Consider the following 20,172-nt stretch of genomic DNA (forward strand, 5'->3'; position numbering starts at 1 on the left):
AGATGAATGCACGCGTGGTGGGAGGTCTGTCTGACTTGTTGTTAATGCCCATAAACGCTGACCTCTCCCATGCCATGTGCCTCCCAAATCCAGATATGAAAAGTGGCTTACAGATCAAAACACGCTTTCATCACCGCGCTCACACCGATAAACACCGAGGGAGAGAAAGGATGAAAGATAATACCGTCTGATCAGTAAAATCACAATCACAGTGTCGTCTACAGTAATGTATTCGATGTATGTCATATAGAGTAGATTGTTATTCATTACACATGTAGGAAATTAATGGCTACAATGTCAAAGGAAAAAAAAGATTAAGAGCCAGAACTCGCATATGAAATAAATATATCGATAAACTGTAGTTGTAATAGAAAGAAAGACATAAGTTTGGGGAAAGAAATAAGGGGGTGAAATGCAAAGGGAAAATTATAAATCATCATAAATAAGTAATAAATGCAAATACATACATTTAAAAATAAATATAAATTGATTAAAAAAATTAATGCAAAAATAAATAAATACATTTAAAAATGAATACAAATAAATACATAAATAGATAAAAGGGAAAATTAAATAGATGAGTAAATTAATAAGGAAATGAATACAAAGATAAATAAATAAAGAAGCAAATGAACAGAAATATACATTTTTGTCACATTTTTATCAATTGATTAATTGCTACATTTATTTTAATATTATTTTTGCTGCATTTGATGACATTCATTTATTTATCGAGTCATTTATTTATTTATTAATTTATTTTTTATTTTGGCAGGTTTTGTCCTCCATGAAAAAACAGCTTCTTGGCTAACTCTGGCACATTTACAATGTTTGTTATTGTGCAATCACCCTCACTCATCAGTCAACCGATCAACAGGTTTAACATATGATTATGTAATGTACGATAAACGAATGAGACTATAGGGAGATATGTGAATGTATCCATCAAAAACCATCAACAGGTCAACAAAGTCATCAGCAATTATTTTCATTGGCAATTAATCCAGGGATTATTTCCCTGATTAATTGATTAATCATCTGATGACGTCAGTGTCTTCAGACTTCCTGTTTTGTCCGGCCAGCAATCCAAAAAATTTATTTAGTTTACATAAATGTCTGGCTGTCAAAGTTAATGCGAATGAAGATAATGTCGTTATAAGAAACTAGAAAACTTAATGAATCTATCGGTACCAACCATGTCGTACTAACTTGTTGCGAAGGAGGCTCCAACTTGCGCAACATTTTGGTGAGGAAAAACTTTCATGGCTATTTTCAAACTGGTCCCTTGACTTCTGACCTCAAGATATGTGAATGTAAATGGGTTCTATGGGTACCCACGAGTCTCCCCTTTACAGACATGCCCACTTTATGATAATCACATGCAGTTTGGAGCAAGTCATAGTCAAGTCAGCACACTGACACACTGACAGCTGTTGTTGCCTTTTGGGCTGCAGCTTGTTATGATTTGAGTATATTTTTTATGCTAAATGCAGTACCTGTGAGGGTTTCTGGAGAATATCTGTCATTGTTTTGTGTTGTTCATTGATTTCCAATAATAAATACATACAGACGTAGGCAAAGTTGTTGGTAACGTTCCGTTAAAGAGAGAAAAACCCACAATGGTCACTGAAATAACTTGAAACTGACAAAAGTAATAATAAATAAAAATTCACTGAAAATTAACTAATGAAAATCAGATATTGTTTTTGAATTATGGTTCAGCAGAATCATTTAAAAAAACAAACTAATGAAACTGGCCTATACAAAAATTATGGTACTCTTAACTTAATATTTTGTTGCACAACCTTTTGAGGCAATCACTGCAATCAAGTGATTTCTGTAACTCTCAATGAGACTTCTGCACCTGTCGACAGGTATGTTGGCCCACTCCTCGTGAGCAAACTGCTCCAGCTGTCTCAGGTTTGAAGGGTGCCTTCTCCGAATGCATGTTTCAGCTCCTTCCACAGATGTTCAATAGGATTTAGATCAGGGCTCATAGAAGGCCACTTCAGAATAGTCCAATGTTTTGTTCTTAGCCATTCTTGGGTGTTTTTAGCTGTGTTTTGGGTCATTATCCTGTTTGAGGACCCATGACCTGCAACTGAGACCAAGCTTTCTGACACTGGGCAGCACATTTCGCTCCAGAATGCCTTGATAGTCTTGAGATTTCATTGCACCCTGCACAGATTCAAGACACCCTGTGCCAGATGCAACAAAGCAGCCCCATAACATAACCGAGCCTCCTCCATGTTTCACATTAGGTACAGTGTTCTTTTCTTTGGATGCTTCATTTTTGCGTCTGTGAACATAGAGCTGATGTGACTTGCCAAAAAGCTCCAGTTTTGTCTCATCTGTCCAAAGGACATTCTCCCAGAAGCTTTGTGGCTTGTCAATATGCATTTTGGAAAATTCCAGTCTCGCTTTTTTATGATTTGGTGTCCTCCTGGGTCGTCTTCCATTAAGTCCACTTTGGCTCAAACAGTGACGGATGGTGCGATCTGACACTGATGTACCTTGACCTTGGAGTTCACCTCTAATCTCTTTGGAAGTTGTTCTGGGCTCTTTGGTTACCATTCGTATTATCCGTCTCTTCAATATGTCATAAATTTTCCCCTTGCGGCCACGTCCAGGGAGGTTGGCTACAGTCCCATGGACCTTAAACTTCTGAATAATATGTGCAGCTGTAGTCACAGGAACATCAAGCTGCTTGGAGATGGTCTTATAGCCTTTACCTTTAACATGAAGGTCTATAATGTTCTTTCTGATGTCCTGAGACAACTCTCTCCTTAGCTTTCTGTGGTCCATGTTCAGTGTGGTACACACCATGATGCCAAACAGCACAGTGACTACTTTTCACCCTTTAAATAGGCAGACTGACTGATTACAAGTTTGAAGATACCTGTGATGCTAATTACAGGACACACCTTAGTTTAATATGTCCCTATGGTCACATTATTTTACATCTTTTCTAGGGGTACCATCATTTTTGTCCTGGCCAGTTTCATTAGTTTGTTTTTTAAAATGATTCTGTTGAACCACAATTCAAAAACAATATCTGATTTTCATTAGTTCATTTTCAGTAAATTTTTATTTATTATTACTTTTGACAGTTTCAAGTTATTTCAGTGACCATTGTGGGTTTTTCTCTCTTTAACGGAACGTTACCAACAACTTTGCCTACGTCTGTACATACATTTGCATAAAGCTGCATATTTGTCCACTCCCATGTTGATAAGAGTATTAAATACTTTACAAATCTTCCTTTAAGGTACGTTTTAAACAGATAAAAAATGTGCGATTAATTTGTGATTCATCACGATTAACTATGGACAATCATGCGATTAATCGTGATGAAATATTTTAATCAATTGATGAAATCCTCACATTTGAGAAGCTGATACCAGAGAATGTTTGGTGTTTTTTGCTTTTTACTGATCAAAGATACTCACAACTATTACACAACAGATAATCGGGGAGTTTTTCCTGGCCACAGTGCGCTTGGTGGATACTGTTGGGTCTCTAAACTATGGTGTACGGTCATAGACCTGCTCTATATATAAAGCGTCTTGAGATAACTTCTGTTGTGATTTGACGCTATACAAAAATAAATTGAATTGAATTGAATTGAATAGTCCCCAAAATGATATTGTTTCATTTATTTATTATGCTCCATTGCATAATGGAATAAATCTAAATGAAAAGCATCTTGGGTTGCCTTGAAAAGATGGTTTTATCAGTAATTTGATTTATATGCCAGTGTACGCTTTGTTCTGACTGGTGCACAGCATCTACCTTCTGCAATAAATCAGTGTATTTCCTTATCATAAAGAAATATTGCAAATTTATATCCGTTTTAACATCTAGTTTTGAGGTGTTGATCTTTGACCTGAGCACTCCTCAGTGCTGCTTTCGATGATGCTGCAGCTATTCTACGTAATTTCGGGGGCATTTTTATTGTTAAATTCACAAACTTTTAAGGTGAAAATCCTCATTTGAACATATTTGTGCTTCTGTTCTGTTCAGCATGTGCTTGTTTTTCCCCGTCAACACTCCCTCCACATTTACTCCTTCTTTGTTTTCACTGCTGCATTTTTGTGCCTGTGTGCAGATAAAACCCAGATCCAGCAGTTTATACAAAGTACAATGCTCCTCTATTACATCCATGACATGTAAAATATTTCCTCTTGAAGTTACCACACATTTCCTCAAACTGCTTAAAAGCCATAATTGGAAACAGACAGCTTGTGTACCTCTGAGTCACAGTAGCCTGAAATATGTTTAAATCTTTATTATTTTTTCTTTCAATCCGGAGCGACTGATGGTCATTTTTTAGTCTTTAATCAAACTGCTCTTGGAAACTTTGTACCAGAGCGGTTTGGTAAATGTTGATTGGATGGATCTTTCACCTTTCAATCATACTTCAAGCTTCAGTTTAAACCGAATGTTTATATGTTTTCCTTAAAGTATGCATGGGAAAGTGCCCCCGCTGCCGGCTCCGAGTGAACGCTCCCTGTGAATAAATGCATGAATTTATGACTGTGTGTGTGTGTGTGTGTGGCATAGCAGCGGGGCTTTTCCTTCTTGTCAATGGAAAACATTAGTGTCATGCCCCCACAAACCAGCCCCCCCTCCCGCCCCCCCTCTTGTTTAATTCAGTCCATCAACACTTCCTCCTTCAGCCTGTTAGTGTCACACTGCATTTCCTCTCCGGCCTCAACCAGAGCGACTCGCCACAATCGGCCCGGTTCAGGTTTCCCTCAAACGGCAAAGGGCTTCAAAGTCAATAACTGCTTTTTTGATTTTTATTGACCCAAAGACTCAGCTCCCCCTCTCTGTCTGCCCAAACGCCACCCGCCCCCGCATTTCTTTAAGGGGAATAAATTACAGTAAGGAGGGCGATTGTGCCGAAGTTTGAAAGTGGCGTTGTCTTGCTGATTGCACCTGCAACTCATTTAACAAGGTGTTTAAAAATGTCCAGAGTTCAGCACCTCAGAGCATCCCTGAATGTCTAAGACTAAGAGGGTGAATTCTTCAAGGTTTGGAAGTTTATTGAGACATTAAAATTGATTGAAAAAGGCTTAAATTTAAGGTATTTCTTTTCATTAATGCAGAGATTCTCAATCTTTTTTTCAGCCAAGTACCCATTACAAGTTAGAGAGTATACTGGGGACCAACTCCTGTATATCCCTCGGTATGATCTGACATAGACTATTTTTTACACTTCTATAGTCTCAGTTATGTGAAAGAACAACACAAGAGAAATGTATTAGAAAGATATTAGACATGTATTAAACATATTTGCAGATTTCTAAAAGTCGATTTGTTAGATTAGAACGTAATCTATGAACCACTATACCAACCCAGTCGTGAAATACATTTCATATCAGCCTTGTATCAGGCTTGCGAAAACGCACAATGATACGTGGTTAACGTTGTGAAACGATTGGTTAGGTTTAGGCAACAAAACTACTTGGTTAAGGTTGGAAAAAAGACTACGGTTTGTGTTAAAATAATAATATACCAACTTAACGTAAATACGTAAATAAATAACAACCGCCCTTAGCAGACTTTCTTACTTTACGAAGTGTAACAACGTTGCTTAAAACAACGTTGCTTAAAACAACGTTGCTTAAAACAACGTTGCGTAAAACAGCGTTGCGTAAAACAGCGTTGCGTAAAACAATGTTGCGTAAAACAAAACTACGTAAAACAATGTTGCGTAAAACAAAACTACATAAAACACCGTTGCGTAAAACAACATTGCGTAAAACAACGTTGCGTAAAACAAAACCACATAAAACAACGTTGCGTAAAACAACGTTGTGTAAAACAACGTCGCGTAAAACAACGTTGCATAAAACAAAACTACGTAAAACAACGTTGCGTAACACAGCGTTGCGTAAAACAGCGTTGCGTAAAACAGCGTTGCGTAAAACAGAGTTGCGTAACACAGAGTTGCGTAAAACAGAGTTGCGTAAAACAGCGTTGCGTAAAACAGCGTTGCGTAAATTGTAACGTAACAAAAGTCAATGTTTACTTTTGGTTTTACACGGGACATGAACAGCTGTCTCCTGGTGAAGGTGTAGATTTTACAATTATGCGTTGAACTATGAAGGCTTTTGCAAACAAACAAAAAATAAAAAATAACTACATGATAATAATAAATCAATGAATCCGAAAAATTTTCACAGACCCCCTGGCAGAGTGCCACGAACCCCCGGGGGTCCCCAGACCCCACTTTGAAAATCACTGCATTAATGCACCTACAGAGTTAGTAGTAAGTAAGGACATTCACTGGAGGTTTCCTTTACTACACTACATTTTGGAGGGGAATATTATAAAGTTTAAAAGTTCATTGTTGACCCTGGAAAAGCAGTTTGCATCAGTAAAAACAAATATTTTTTTTCAGATTGCTCAGATATCATAGAGATGGTTTCGTTGATAATACATGACATATTGTACATTTTACTACATTTATCTGTGATGGCTGCACTCTCTTTACAGATTAAGATTTTACGTTCAACGTAAGAAGGGCTCATGAAATGTTGCTTTTCTCTTGTAAAAGTCTTTCGTCTCAAAAAGGTCAACTTTTCAGGAACTCTGTAAAAGTTTTGGTTTGATGATGATGTCACACTGACTTTCAGACTTTTTCTGTAGGGTTTTAGAAATCTAGTCAATCTGGACAAAACTCTCTCCTTCTGTCCTTCTTCCCTTCTCGCCTTTCTTTACTTCTTCAGCTGATCTGAAAGGATGAAAGAGGAAACTTCACTTTTCTTCACTACGAGTACTTTTACTTTTGATATTTGAGTGCTGATACGTGATTGCTTCAACACAAGCAAGAATAGAATGACAATACATTTATTTCTAGTGAGTCCTTGAATAAGTTGATGAAAACAAAATTTAGACTCAAAGCAATGAACTGCTGATGTATGAAGCTTAGATCTGGACTTCAAACATCATCCTCATAATTGTTTAAAGGTGCAGTGTGTAGGATTTGGCGACATCTAGTGGTGTGGTTGCAGATGGCAACCAACTGAGTACCCTCCGCTCACTCCTCCCTTTCCAAGACTGCGGTAACGTGAGCTGCACTCAGAGGCCATCCTTATCGTAATAACACTACTTTCGGAGCAACAGAAGTTGCACTCTGCGGCTTACACAGTTACACAAGCATGTCAGAGAACTACGGCGGCCTTCAGGTCACATAAAAACCTGAAAGGCTCTCTCTAGAGCCAGTGTTTGGTTTGTCTGTTCTGGGCTACTGTAGAAACATGGAGGAGCAACATGGCGGACTCTGTGAAGAGGACTTGCTCCCGATGTAGATATGAAGGGCTCATTCTAAGCTAACAAAAACACAACGACACTAATGAAAACATAGTTATGAATATTATATTTCATTTCTGGTATTAGATCCTCCAAAATGTTACGGACTGTTCCTTTAAGATTGAAACACAAATTGGTTCTCTGTTTGATTCTAATTTGCCTTCAAGGAATAACCTCATGTTTGAATGAATACTATTTCAATCCACTGTTTTCATGAGGTCTTATTTGTTTTTCCAGGGCCGATTTGGACCTCCCTGTCTGGGGTGCAGTGAGAAATGTCAGTTAGGATCTTTTAGGGAGAATTTTATAATCAATATGTGCATGCTTTTTTATTGTTATTATTTAGGTGCACTTTTTGGGGATTTGAACTGTCTTGTCCTCTCTTAAAGGTGCTCTGTGTAATATCTGGCGATATCTAGCGGTGAGGTGAGGATATTGCAACCAACTGAAACTTCTCCGGTGTGCCGATTCTTATTATCAGGTGATTTTACACTAAAGAAACTACATTTTGAATTCTATGTCTGCCAATAGATCCCCCTAATTGTTACACATTGGTACTTTAACTATTTATGTATGCAATGGCCTGTAGAAAAACAGTATTTTGTAAAAAATAATATGACACCTAATCCCTCGTTAAACAGCAAATTGTACTTTTTTCACTTTGGTTTTTAAACAAACAAGATAAAACATGTTCATGAGTGAACTTTAGAGGTGCTGGTAGGCCAATTTTGTTACCTTTAGACGGAGCCAGGCTAGCTGTTTCCCTCTGTTTCCAGTCGCTATGCTAAGCTAAGTTAACTGGCTTCATATTTACGACATGAGAGTGGTATCAGTCTCTCCCCTAGAAAACAAATGAGTGTATTTCCCACTATGTCAAGCTTTTGCTTTCAGAGAATCTTGGGGAAATGAAGGCAAATTGATTGCGTCTTTATCCTGTAATTACCACTTGTGGCCACAGAGGCCGCTGTTATGAAGCCTATAGCTTAAATTGACATGCAAAAAAAAAATCTAAATATGTGAGATTTGGTGATGCGATCAAATCAAATCATTGTGGCATTAAATAGTTTACCTCTAAGGAGTTTTATTTGAAGTTTCAGCGTGTATCCCTGCAGGGTGGAAAGGTGGAGAAAGAACAGACAATCTGTAGGTAATCAACCGCCCAATGACTGCCTGTGATCTTTTTGGGGAAATCGACTCACTAATGGCTCGCCTTGTGTCCTGTGTCATTTCCTTTTGATGTGATCGGCCAGTGATGATCAGTGATCTGGCTGCGTGTAGTAAAGAGCTCTCAGCAGGCACTTTTAATTACCGGGGGGACTGATTTTGGCTGCGGAGCCCACCTCGTCTGGTTTTTATTTCCAACTGCAGACTGACTGTAAAACAACACTACCAGCGCTGTCACCCAAAACCAAAGCTGCTCATGTACAAAAGCAGCCCGGGCCCTGATTATCATTCTGTGTCGGGCATGTGAGCGACAGTTGCTCTGTTTTTACTTACAACCCCCCTCCCTCCCTCCTTCCCTCCTCCTCCTTCCTCCTCCTCCTCTTCTCCCTTGCCTTTAAGTATCTTTCTGCACACATAAAAAAAAAACTGATGTCAAGTGCACACGCTACATGCTCTATCTCAGACAAATCAGAGCCAGGTGCGTCCATATGAGAGAGTTCATATTAGAGATATTACAAACATCTGCATGTTCTGCGTGTCCTCATCATTTAGATCCCTGTGTGACAGTAAAAGGCTGCGGAGAGGAGAAGAAGAGGGGAACACCCGCTAAAAAGTATCTCTGCCCGGTTTGTTCTGCTGCCAAAAGGCCTGACTGATGGGGCGCACACACACACACCAACACACATCAACACACACACACACACACACACACACACACACACACACACACACACACACACACAAATGTTGAATTTTCACCACTGGCATCACCCTCATTTAAAGGTCATTTTATTTCTGTACTGCTCAGCCGACAATGTCCTCTTGGTCTTAACACTTTGGTGTTACCCAGGTGGTGAGGTATGCTTTTTGTTGCATTATGGGAAATCTAGAGATTCATATACTAGGGTCTTAGATCTAAGAGACAGGAAATCTCGGACATTGCAGCTTTGATGTTAATTATTTTATTTTAGCTCTATGGATGCCGGTCTGATGATCGGTCCATTACTTTGATCCAAACTAAAATATCTTATTAGATGGATGGACTTTTGTACAGACATTCATGGTCCCCAAAGGATGAATCCTCGTGACTTTGGTTATCCTCTGACTATTCCACTAGCGCCACGACATCATTGGCTTTTAGTGAAACATCTCAACAGCGATTGGATCAACCCGGTCTCACCAAATGATGTCGGACTACGAATGAATTTGTAAGCCATTTCGCGTGCAATGACGGCGGTTTTTGTTGCTTTTGCCATGTCATGTGTACACCATGTAGTCTGTACTGCCTGCAATAGAAACGCATCTGTGTGAATGTGCTACGCTCACAACTAGTGATGGAGAATAAAAAGTGAGACAGACTGCTTACCATGGGCGGGAAGTCAGGTGGATGGGTCCAACAAACACAGGACTTTCAACCAGGAGACCGGTGTTCGTAACTTAAACTTTTGTTGAGTTATTTAGAAGTTACATTATTGACGTTTATGATGTGTTTTCTGTACTTATGTTTTGTTGTTTACTTACGTATTTTACTTAGTTTACGTATTTATTCTAAGCCCAAACATTATATTTTACTCAAATCAAACTAAGTGTTTTTTTTGCCTAAACCTAACTGCGGCCATTACCGTAGTTTTGTTGCCTAATCATAACCGCAAGCATTTCACGGTAACAACATAGCGTATAAATGATAAGCGGAAAGCCTGAAATGCATTATCATGACACACGGAATGTCTTTAAAATGTTGTGTTATTTATGAAGCTTTTCATGAGATCGGGTTGGATGGATTGTCATGAAATTTGGTGATCCCTTCATTTTTCCTCTAGCCCTATCATCAGTAAATACTGTGGTTTATGACCAAATACCTGCCAAACTAGTGACATTCTCATCAGCCTCAGCTGTACTTTGTATTTAGTGCTAAATAGTAAATGTTAGCATGCTAACACACTAAACTAAGATGGTGATCATGGTAAACATTTTACCTGCTAAACGTTGTATGTTAGCATTGTCATTGTGAGGATGCTACCACGTTGACGTTACCGCAAAGCACCGCAGAGGCGTATAGAGGCAAAGAGATGAAACTCCAGTGTTTTTTGACAACAGCCGGCACCGCCATTTTGGACTGAAAACACTTATTAGCCTATATTTATAATATTTTTGTTGTTCAACACAGGTCATTTCGGTAGAGACCTTAAATATAACAATAGAATAGAAAAAAATGTGTTCTACTTTTGTACGGCACTTTGACGTTCGGTAGTTGCTTTCAGTCCAAAATGGCGGAAGCATAGCTCTGCTGCTGGGCGTTCTTTGGCACCGCTGTGCCGAAGTACAGCCTCACAGAGCTGCTAGCAATCACTATTTTTCTCCATGTCTTTTCTTGATACTGTATAATTGCTTTCCCCCTCAAAAAAAACACTTTCATTTTGTTTTTTCTGTCTGTCTTTCACTTACTAGTCCGTCTGTATCCTTCACATGATCTCAGTTCACTTCCCCTCCCTCCTGTTATCTCTGTCCTACTTTCCTTTCAAATTTTCTCTCTCTTTCTCCTCCTGTCTCTTCCTCTCTTTCGCTGTTCCTGTGCATCAGAAGAAGAAGAAGGAGTGGTATCAGGACTTTTCCAATCTCTATAAAACTTTACCATCATGAGGTGTTGTGGATAATGTGTCTTTGAGATGTCTAAAGAATGTGGATCTGCCCCGGCTGCCCTCTCATGAAACCTTCACCCGAGGCCACAATCTGTAAGAGACCAGAGAGATCAAGCATGGGAACGAAACCAGAGGATCTTGTTCAAAGTGCGGAAACACAACATGTGTATCCAAAGTACACGTGTTCAGATAGAGATAGAGAGGTTACAGCGAGGGGAAATGAGATACAGAAAAGGACAGATATGAGGCTTCAGATGGGGAATTATTGGGAGTTTTATTAAATGAAATCTAATTCCTTTCTTTGAACTTAAAGAGAAAAAAAGTGCAGGTATTACTGGCCAAACACTTAATACACATAATTAATATGCTTGGGCAGGCTGGTAAAGTTGCTGATCGATTTTTGTTGAAACAACAAAACTCCCCACAAATTAATGCGAACACTAAATGACAAAGAGATCTGAAGTAGCCCTAAAGGCCGCCTGTTGAACATTAGAATTTGTAGTCCTAAACCTAGAAAGTATTGGAGCCTTGAGTTCCTTTGCCATATTCTTCCTGCAGGGTTTTTAATTTATGCAAATGAGCCTGAGCAACAAAGGGTAGTCAAAGAAAGATTAGTCCTTCTGGTCAAAGTGCTAAGAGAAATGGCCAACATGACAAAGCAATTCTTCTAGTATTTTTATTACTGTATCATAATTTTTCTTTATTATTATTATTATTATTATTATTATTATTATTATTATTATTATTATTATTATTATTGTGTAATGAGATGTTTTCTTGTACTTTTGGGTGTGCAGGCTCTATTATTTATTTATTTATTTATTTTATCAATAATCCTATTGATCTCATTGTCAAGTGATCAAAACAAAAATGTGACCCTCCAGATATTGTATATTTAGCAAAAAAGCTGTAGAAATAAAAATAAAATGCCTGTTAAATATTGCTGGGCTTCAGCATAACATGGCATTACTGCACAATCAAACAAACTGACAAAGAGGAAGAAACATTTCCACTGTTTTTTTTTGTTTGTTTTAAATTCCACATTCGATTCAGGTGTAAACTAACTGTGTTTTCAGTTTGTTGTGAGATAATTAAATACATTTGCACAGGCCAACATGCAGGCTAAAATTATTTGTTCAACCAAATGAATCTATTCTTATAAACTTTCAAGAGTAATTAATTAATTAAATTTAATACAAATTGTCTCAAAATGCTGCGATGCAAAGACAGACATGGGGGAAGTCCTCACAGCTGATATAGATTACAACAGATTATGGGCAGCAGTGCAACCAGCTGCATCTGGAAAACACTTGTATTTGTAAAGTTTGCCATTTTTTAAATGGCAGGGGCTTTCCAGCATCACAGTTTAATTGATGTCCGTAGTGTATGACGTGTATGTGCATAATGGGAGAGACACAAGGGCAGATCTGTCTGTGTGTCACTTACCTGTGATATCCATCCATCCATCCATCTTCAACCGCTTATCCGGGATCGGGTCGCGGGGGCAACAGCTCCAGCTCCAGCAGGGGACCCCAAACTTCCCTTTCCCGGGCCACATTAACCAGCTCTGACTGGGGGATCCCGAGGCGTTCCCAGGCCAGAGTAGAGATATAATCTCTCCACCTAGTCCTGGGTCTTCCCCGTGGTCTCCTCCCAGCTGGTCGTGCCTGGAACACCTCCCAAGGGAGGCGCCCAGGAGGCATCCGTGCTAGATGCCCGAACCACCTCAACTGGCTCCTTTCGACGCAAAGGAGCAAGGACTCTACTCCGAGTTCCTCACGGATGACTGAGCTTCTTACCCTATCTCTAAGGGAGACGCCAGCCACCCTCCTGAGGAAACCCATTTCGGCCGCTTGCACCCGCGACCTCGTTTTTTCGGTCATGACCCAACACTCATGACCATAGGTGAGAGTAGGAATGAAGATTGAACGGTAGATCGAGAGCTTTGCCTTCCGGCTCAGCTCTCTTTTCGTCACAACGGTGCGGTAAAGCGAATGCAATACCGCCCCTGCTGCTCCGATTCTCCGACCAATCTCACGTTCCATCGTCCCCTCACTCGCGAACAAGACCCCGAGATACTTAAACTCCTTCACTTGGGGTAAGGACTCATTCCCTACCCGGAGTAGGCAATCCACCGGTTTCCTGCTGAGAACCATGGCCTCAGATTTAGAGGTGCTGATTCTCATCCCGACTGCGTCACACTCGGCTGCGAACCGATCCAGTGAGTGCTGGAGGTCGCAGACCGATGATGCCAACAGGACCACATCATCTGCAAAAAGCAGCGATGAGATCCTCAGCACACCGATCTGCAAACCCTCCTCCACCCGACTACGCCTCGATATCCTGTCCATGAATATCACGAACAGGATTGGTGACAAAGCGCAGCCCTGGCGGAGGCCAACCCCCACCGGAAACGAGTCCGACTTACTACCGAGGATCCGAACACAGCTCTCGCTTTGGGCGTACAGGGATTGGATGGCCCTGAGAAGTGCCCCCCTCACCCCATACTCCCGCAGCACCCCCCACAGTATCTCCCGGGGGACCCGGTCATATGCCTTCTCCAAGCCCACAAAGCACATGTAGACTGGATGGGCATACTCCCAGGCCCCCTCCAGGATCCTTGCGAGAGTGAAGAGCTGGTCCGTTGTTCCACGGCCAGGACGGAATCCGCATTGTTCCTCTTCGATCCGAGGTTCGACTATCGGCCGAACCCTCCTTTCCAGCACCTTGGAGTAGACTTTACCAGGGAGGCTGAGCAGTGTGATACCCCTGTAATTGGCACACACTCTCTGGTCCCCCTTTTTGAAAAGGGGAACCACCACCCCGGTCTGCCACTCCTTAGGCACTGTCACCGACTTCCACGCGGTGTTGAAGAGACGTGTCATCCAAGACAGCCCCTCCCCACCCAGAGCCTTCAGCATTTCAGGGCGGATCTCATCAACCCCCGGTGCTTTGCCACTGTGGAGTTGTTTGACTACCTCAGTGACTTCCACCAGGGTAATTGATGATGGTCCCCCATCAGCTTCCAGCTCTGCCTCTACCATAGAGGGCGTATTGGTCGGATTCAGAAGTTCCTCAAAGTGCTCCTTCCACCGCCCGATTACCTCCTCAGTTGAGGTCAACAGTGTCCCATCCTTACTGTACACAGCTTGGATGGTTCCCCGTTTCCCCCTCCTAAGGTGCCGGATGGTTTTCCAGAAGCACTTTGGTGCCGACCGAAAGTCCTTCTCCATGGCTGCTCCGAACTCCTCCCACACCCGCTGCTTTGCCTCCGTCACGGCAGTGGCTGCTGCTCTTCGGGCCCGTCGGTACCCTGCAACTGCCTCCGGAGACCTCCGAGATAACATATCCCGGAAGGCCTCCTTCTTCAGTCGGACGGCTTCCCTGACCACCGGTGTCCACCACGGTGTTCGAGGGTTGCCGCCCCTTGAGGCACCCAAGACCTTAAAACCACAGCTCACCGCCGCAGCTTCAGCAATGGAAGCTTTGAACATCGTCCACTCGGGTTCAATGCCCCCAACCTCCACAGGGATGCCAGAAAAGCTCCGCCGGAGGTGTGAGTTGAAGATCTCTCGGACAGGGGCCTCCTCCAGACGTTCCCAGTTCACCCTCACTACGCGTTTGGGCTTACCAGGTCTGTCCAGAGTCTTCCCCCACCCTCTGACCCAACTCACCACCAGATGGTGATCAGTTGACAGCTCCGCCCCTCTCTTCACCCGAGTGTCCAAAACATGCGGCCTCAGATCAGATGATACGATTACAAAATCGATCATCGACCTTCGGCCTAGGGTGCTCTGGTACCACGTACACTTATGAGCATCCTTATGTTCGAACATGGTGTTCGTTATGGACAATCCATGACTAGCACAGAAGTCCAACAACAAACGACCACTCGGGTTTAGATCAGGGAGGCCGTTCCTCCCAATCACGCCACTCCAGGTGTCTCCATCGTTGCCCACGTGCGCGTTGAAGTCTCCCAGGAGAACTATGGAGTCCCCTACTGGAGCCCCATACAGGACTCCATTCAGGGTCTCCAAGAAGGCCGAATACTCCGAACTGCTGTTTGGTGCATACGCACAAACAACAGTCAGAGTTTTCCCCCCCATAACCCGAAGGCGTAGGGAGGCGACCCTCTCGTCCACCGGGGTAAACTCCAACGTAGCGGCACTCAGCCGGGGATTTGTGAGTATCCCCACACCCGCCCGGCGCCTCACACCATGGGCAACTCCAGAGAAGAATAGGGTCCAACCCCTATCCAAGAGTACGGTTCCAGAACCGAGGATGTGCGTAGAGGTAAGCCCTACCAGATCCAACTGATAGCGCTCCACCTCCCGCACAAGCTCCGGCTCCTTCCCCCACAGAGAGGTGACGTTCCACGTCCCCAGAGCCAGCCTCTGCCGCCCGGGTCCGGTCCGTCGAGGTCCCTGGCCTTCACTGCCACCCGTGTGGCAGCGCACCCGACCCAAGCGGTTTTTCCCGCAGGTGGTGAGCCCACAGGATGGAGATACCTGTGATATGTGATATAATATCACAACAACAAAGACACCAATCCGAACCCTGAGAGGGCTTTAAGGGACATTCAAGAAGATACTGTTTGTCAGCAGCAGTGACCCACAGAGAGGACTCACCTGTCTCACCTCCTCCTCCTTCTCCTCCTCCTCCTCCTCCATCATTTTGCTTCCTCACTCAACTGTGTAATCCCTCTTCTCTTCTGAGTCTGCATCAGTCAGCACCCAGACAGAGAGATCTCCCAATGACTCTTAATCACGTCTGAGTTTAATGTCCAGAAAGTGAAAGTACTACAGCAAAGAGTAACTCAGTCACAATAGCCCCATTTCATTTTTCTTATGGGCCAAAAAAACAAAAAACAACAACACAACAACAATTTATTAATGTGCATGTTTCAAGATCTTGATGAATCAGTCATGAATACTAGATGTCACTGCAAAGTCTTTTGTTTAATTGTTCATTTTAAAATTGTAGTAGACCTTTTTGCATCAAACTTTTAGCCCAAATTTGGAATAAGTATGATTGAGTTTACACTTTCTTCTAAATCCCAGGTTACTTTTACATTTAAAAGGGTGTTTCTATTATTTTGTCCACCCTATTTATATCAATGAGGGTTGGATAAATAACAGAAACGCCTCTCTGTTCAACAGCACCACAAGCTACGTCCTCCAAAATAATCATTAAGTTGAATCAACGCCTTAATGAAGATGGACTGTTGTATTGTGGTGCCTTTAAATGGCGTCGTGTTTACCGTGTTCGCGAGAAGAGTCCATACGAATGCCCCCCTCTTGTGGTATTTACGACCTCGAGAGTGGAAAGTTTCTTAAAGCTCCGAGTTAACGAGTTGTGATGTGTTTGTTGACGTTGTCAGAAATGGCGGAGGCCTTGGAAGTGTATTGTTTGGTGCATAATAAGTGAATACAGTACATTTTTATTTTAGTCGTATATTGTTTTTCTTCATAATTTTATAATATGTCTGAGGAAAATGTAGATATTCCCAACGGCCTCATCTTGTTCCTCTGTCATTATGCCTTTGTATTTCCTGCATTATGTTACCCACTTGCTAGCTTGCTAAACTTCTAGCTTCTGTGGCTTCTAGACGGCGACAGTAACGTTAATATTGCCGTTGCTTAGCAGCAGTGTTCTCACGACTTAACCACTTGAACGCCAAGCATATCGTGTACACGACTTCCCACTTTGTAAACACAAGCTCACGAGTTTCATTTGAAGGCACCATTAGACTGCATTAGCTTTAGCTAGGTGTAGCTAATAAACTGGCAAGTTTATTTTTATTTGACCTGTATACAAATCTAAAAAGGATCCCTACAAAGACAGTAAACCAGCTACAATATTTAGATGATTTGATGAATAGACAAACTTTTTTCTGTTCTTTCCACAGCATTTTAATAGCTATATTTCAACATGTATTTAGGTTATTTTAATGCTGTCAAAATATTAATTAAATATAATAAATATCTAAAAAGATTTATAAATTTTTTAATCACATTTAGCTCAGTTTTTACCTCTAAAAAAAAAATCAAAGCCTAATTGGAATCAGAGGCAAAACTTGAAAAGAGCAAAACAGCAGCAAAGAAGACAAATAAGAAGTCACTAAAGTTGACTGAACAAATAGAAAGGGTAACGAGTCACTTCCCTCGTATGTCAGTCAGAGGGCTTTGAGTCTGCCGCCATCTGACTCCAAAGAGAGGATTTCCACTTTAGCAGGCTGCGTTAGAGCAAACACAGAGGTCAACATGACAAGACATCACTTTTCCTGCGACTAAAAGCAAACACAGAAGACACGTGTTGGAATTATATCTAGTGAACACTTCAGGGGAAAGTTTTCTTTCTTTTTGACTGTTTTGAGTTTTCTTGTTGTAAACTATAGCCCCTTTTCGACGCAGGAACTTTCCCTAGGACCTCTAGGAACCTTTTGAGAAACTCATTGCGCTTCTGTTACGGCTGTATGTGTTTTCTGTGCTGCTGTCCCTTTTCCCTCTTCAGTAGCCCTGCCCGGCTGGCCTGCACTCCTCAACGAGGTGCCCAGGTGGGCTGCACTCCTCAACGAGGTGCCCAGGTGCGCTGCATTGGCTCAACGAGGTTGGGAAGGAAGTGCTTAAAAGCTCCTGTGCCAGCAGCATAAGGGAGAGGCTTCTGGTGTGGGGACTTCTGGTTGATATATTGTCCTTTTCACATTTTCTTCTTTCTGTCAATAAATCCTATGGATTTGAGTTTTAAAGGTGTCTTCTGTCTTTGGTTTGGGTCAGTGTTAGTATTGTTCTCCCAAATAGCACTGCCTAAGGGTGGGGCGTAACAAATGGGGGCTCGTCCGGGATCTAGAACATCCATGAGGTGAAGTAAATGTAAGTTTTTGTGTGTATTTTGTGGCCTTTGAGTGTAGAGTTTAGATCATTTGTGGTTATTGCTGCTTGTTTAGTTGTGCTTTTGACTGGGTAACTGTTTGACCAGCTTGGAATGTTGGTTTAGAGCACCCTGACTAGGTAGTCACCTGGCAGGTTTAAAGAGCCTGCCACTTTGTTATTTTACCTTTCTTATTTTTGGTGGTAATCCTGAGTGGGGGTACGTTTCAGTGTATTACAGTTGGCAACATCTTTGGTCTTCGGTGATGCACTGAGTTCAGCGTTTTAAGTTGCCTCGAGCTCTGCAAGCCACTGAAAACTAGCTAGGTCAATTAATCATCTCTGTAGGCAATGGGCTGAAGACACCTTTTTAGTTCCTTGAAAAGTAGTCCTGGGACTAAAATTACCAGGAATTTCTTGGTGGAAACGGGGCTTATCTTATTCCAGATCTCTGCGCTCACTCCTTATCCCTTCTGTTCCTCTTAACTGCACTCTGGACATGTGTGAAACATTTAAAATCACAGCAGAACTCAGCAAGAAAACAGAAAAACATGAGCTCCCAGTTATCCCCCCCTCCCTCTGATAACAACTGTTGAATCCTGCACTCGATTTACACCCGGTTTTGTTTCTCCTGCAAATATTTTTTCTCCATCTCACAGCAAATCTGCCACAGTGAGACGCAGTGCAGAAACGCCTCCGTACACCACTATAGAGACGGAACATTCCAGTCTTTTGTCCTCCGCTGGCTGTTCAGAGCAGCTGCTTCAAACCGGACGCCCCTTTTTTATATCTCACCTTGTTGTTTGGGGGGGGGGATGACAGCGAGGCCCTCAGAGAGCATCACACGCATTCCTTCCCCTCGCCCTCCTCCCTCCCCTCTTGATTGCCGTCCCTTTTCTAAGGGGACGTGTACGTTGTTTAATGTCCGCACCCCCCGGAGACAATACCACACTTGACCTTTGACCCTGGTGAGGAAAAGGCAGGCTTAATCTGATGTTGAGATCCTCCACTGCCATTGTCTGTGTGGCAGGGGACCCAATGGGACTTTAGACTAAAGGAGGGGGGGCAGTCAGTACATCTGCACACCAATTTGTTTGTCACATATTGCCCCCCCGACCTCCAACACACACAGAAACACAGCCCACCCAGGGAAGATGGCGCTCTTTCCACTGTCTGCTGACCTTGTTTTCACCCTACAAACTGTCACTCACCCTGCATCCCTTTAACACCAGAGAGGGAAACTAATGAGTCTATAAGCTCCTGACCACTTATTTATATTGATCAATAGCAGGTCTAGGTGCACTGTACCTTTAACAACTAGAGGTCAACAACAGCAGTCTACACTTTCAGATGTCCAACAAAAGGCAAGAATAACAGACCCATTGAAAGGGAGTTTGACATTTTGGGAGGTATCCTTATTCATTTTCTTGCTGAGAGTTAGACGAGAAGATGGATACCACTCTCATGTCTGTACGATAAAGATGAAGCTTCAGCCTGCAGCTGGTTAGCTTAGCTTAGTATAAAGACTAAGGGAAACCCGGGAAACAGCTAGCTTTGCGTTGTCCAAAGGTAACAAAATCCACCTAACAGCAGCTCTAGAGTTTATTAGTTAACACATTATATCTCTCCAAAAAGCATGGCCATTTTCACAGGGGTCCCTTGACCTCTCAACTCAAGATACAAGAATGAAAATGGGTTCTATGGATACCCACGAGTCGCCCCTTTACAGACATGCCCACTTTATGATAATCACATGCAGTTTGGGGCAAACACCATGCTGATTTTTGCATGTAGTATAAATGTGTTTATTTTCTCCTATTCTAAAATGGTGAATATTGCTGCATACTGGGGTCCCTAAACAGTCTTGGAATTACATAAATTGGGTATCACTGTAGAGCTGAGACTCTTGTGGATCCAATGAGCCCAACTGTATTCATGTGTGATGATGTTAGTCCCCATAGGATCAATTACATATAGTGAGAACATTTTTTTAAACTTGATGTCACTGCATAAAATGACCTGTGGTGACCTCTAGGATAATCACAGCATCATGAAATTTGACAGCCACAAACTACAGACCTAGAGCATTCAGAGGATGGATGGCTTTCCTAGCTAGATTGACAATACGTTTTTTTTTTAGCAGATTCTGGAACAGAAGTGCTCACCATCCATCGCCGAAA

This window comes from Sebastes fasciatus, chromosome 17, assembly GCF_043250625.1.
Source record: "Sebastes fasciatus isolate fSebFas1 chromosome 17, fSebFas1.pri, whole genome shotgun sequence".
Taxonomy (NCBI): domain Eukaryota; kingdom Metazoa; phylum Chordata; class Actinopteri; order Perciformes; family Sebastidae; genus Sebastes; species Sebastes fasciatus.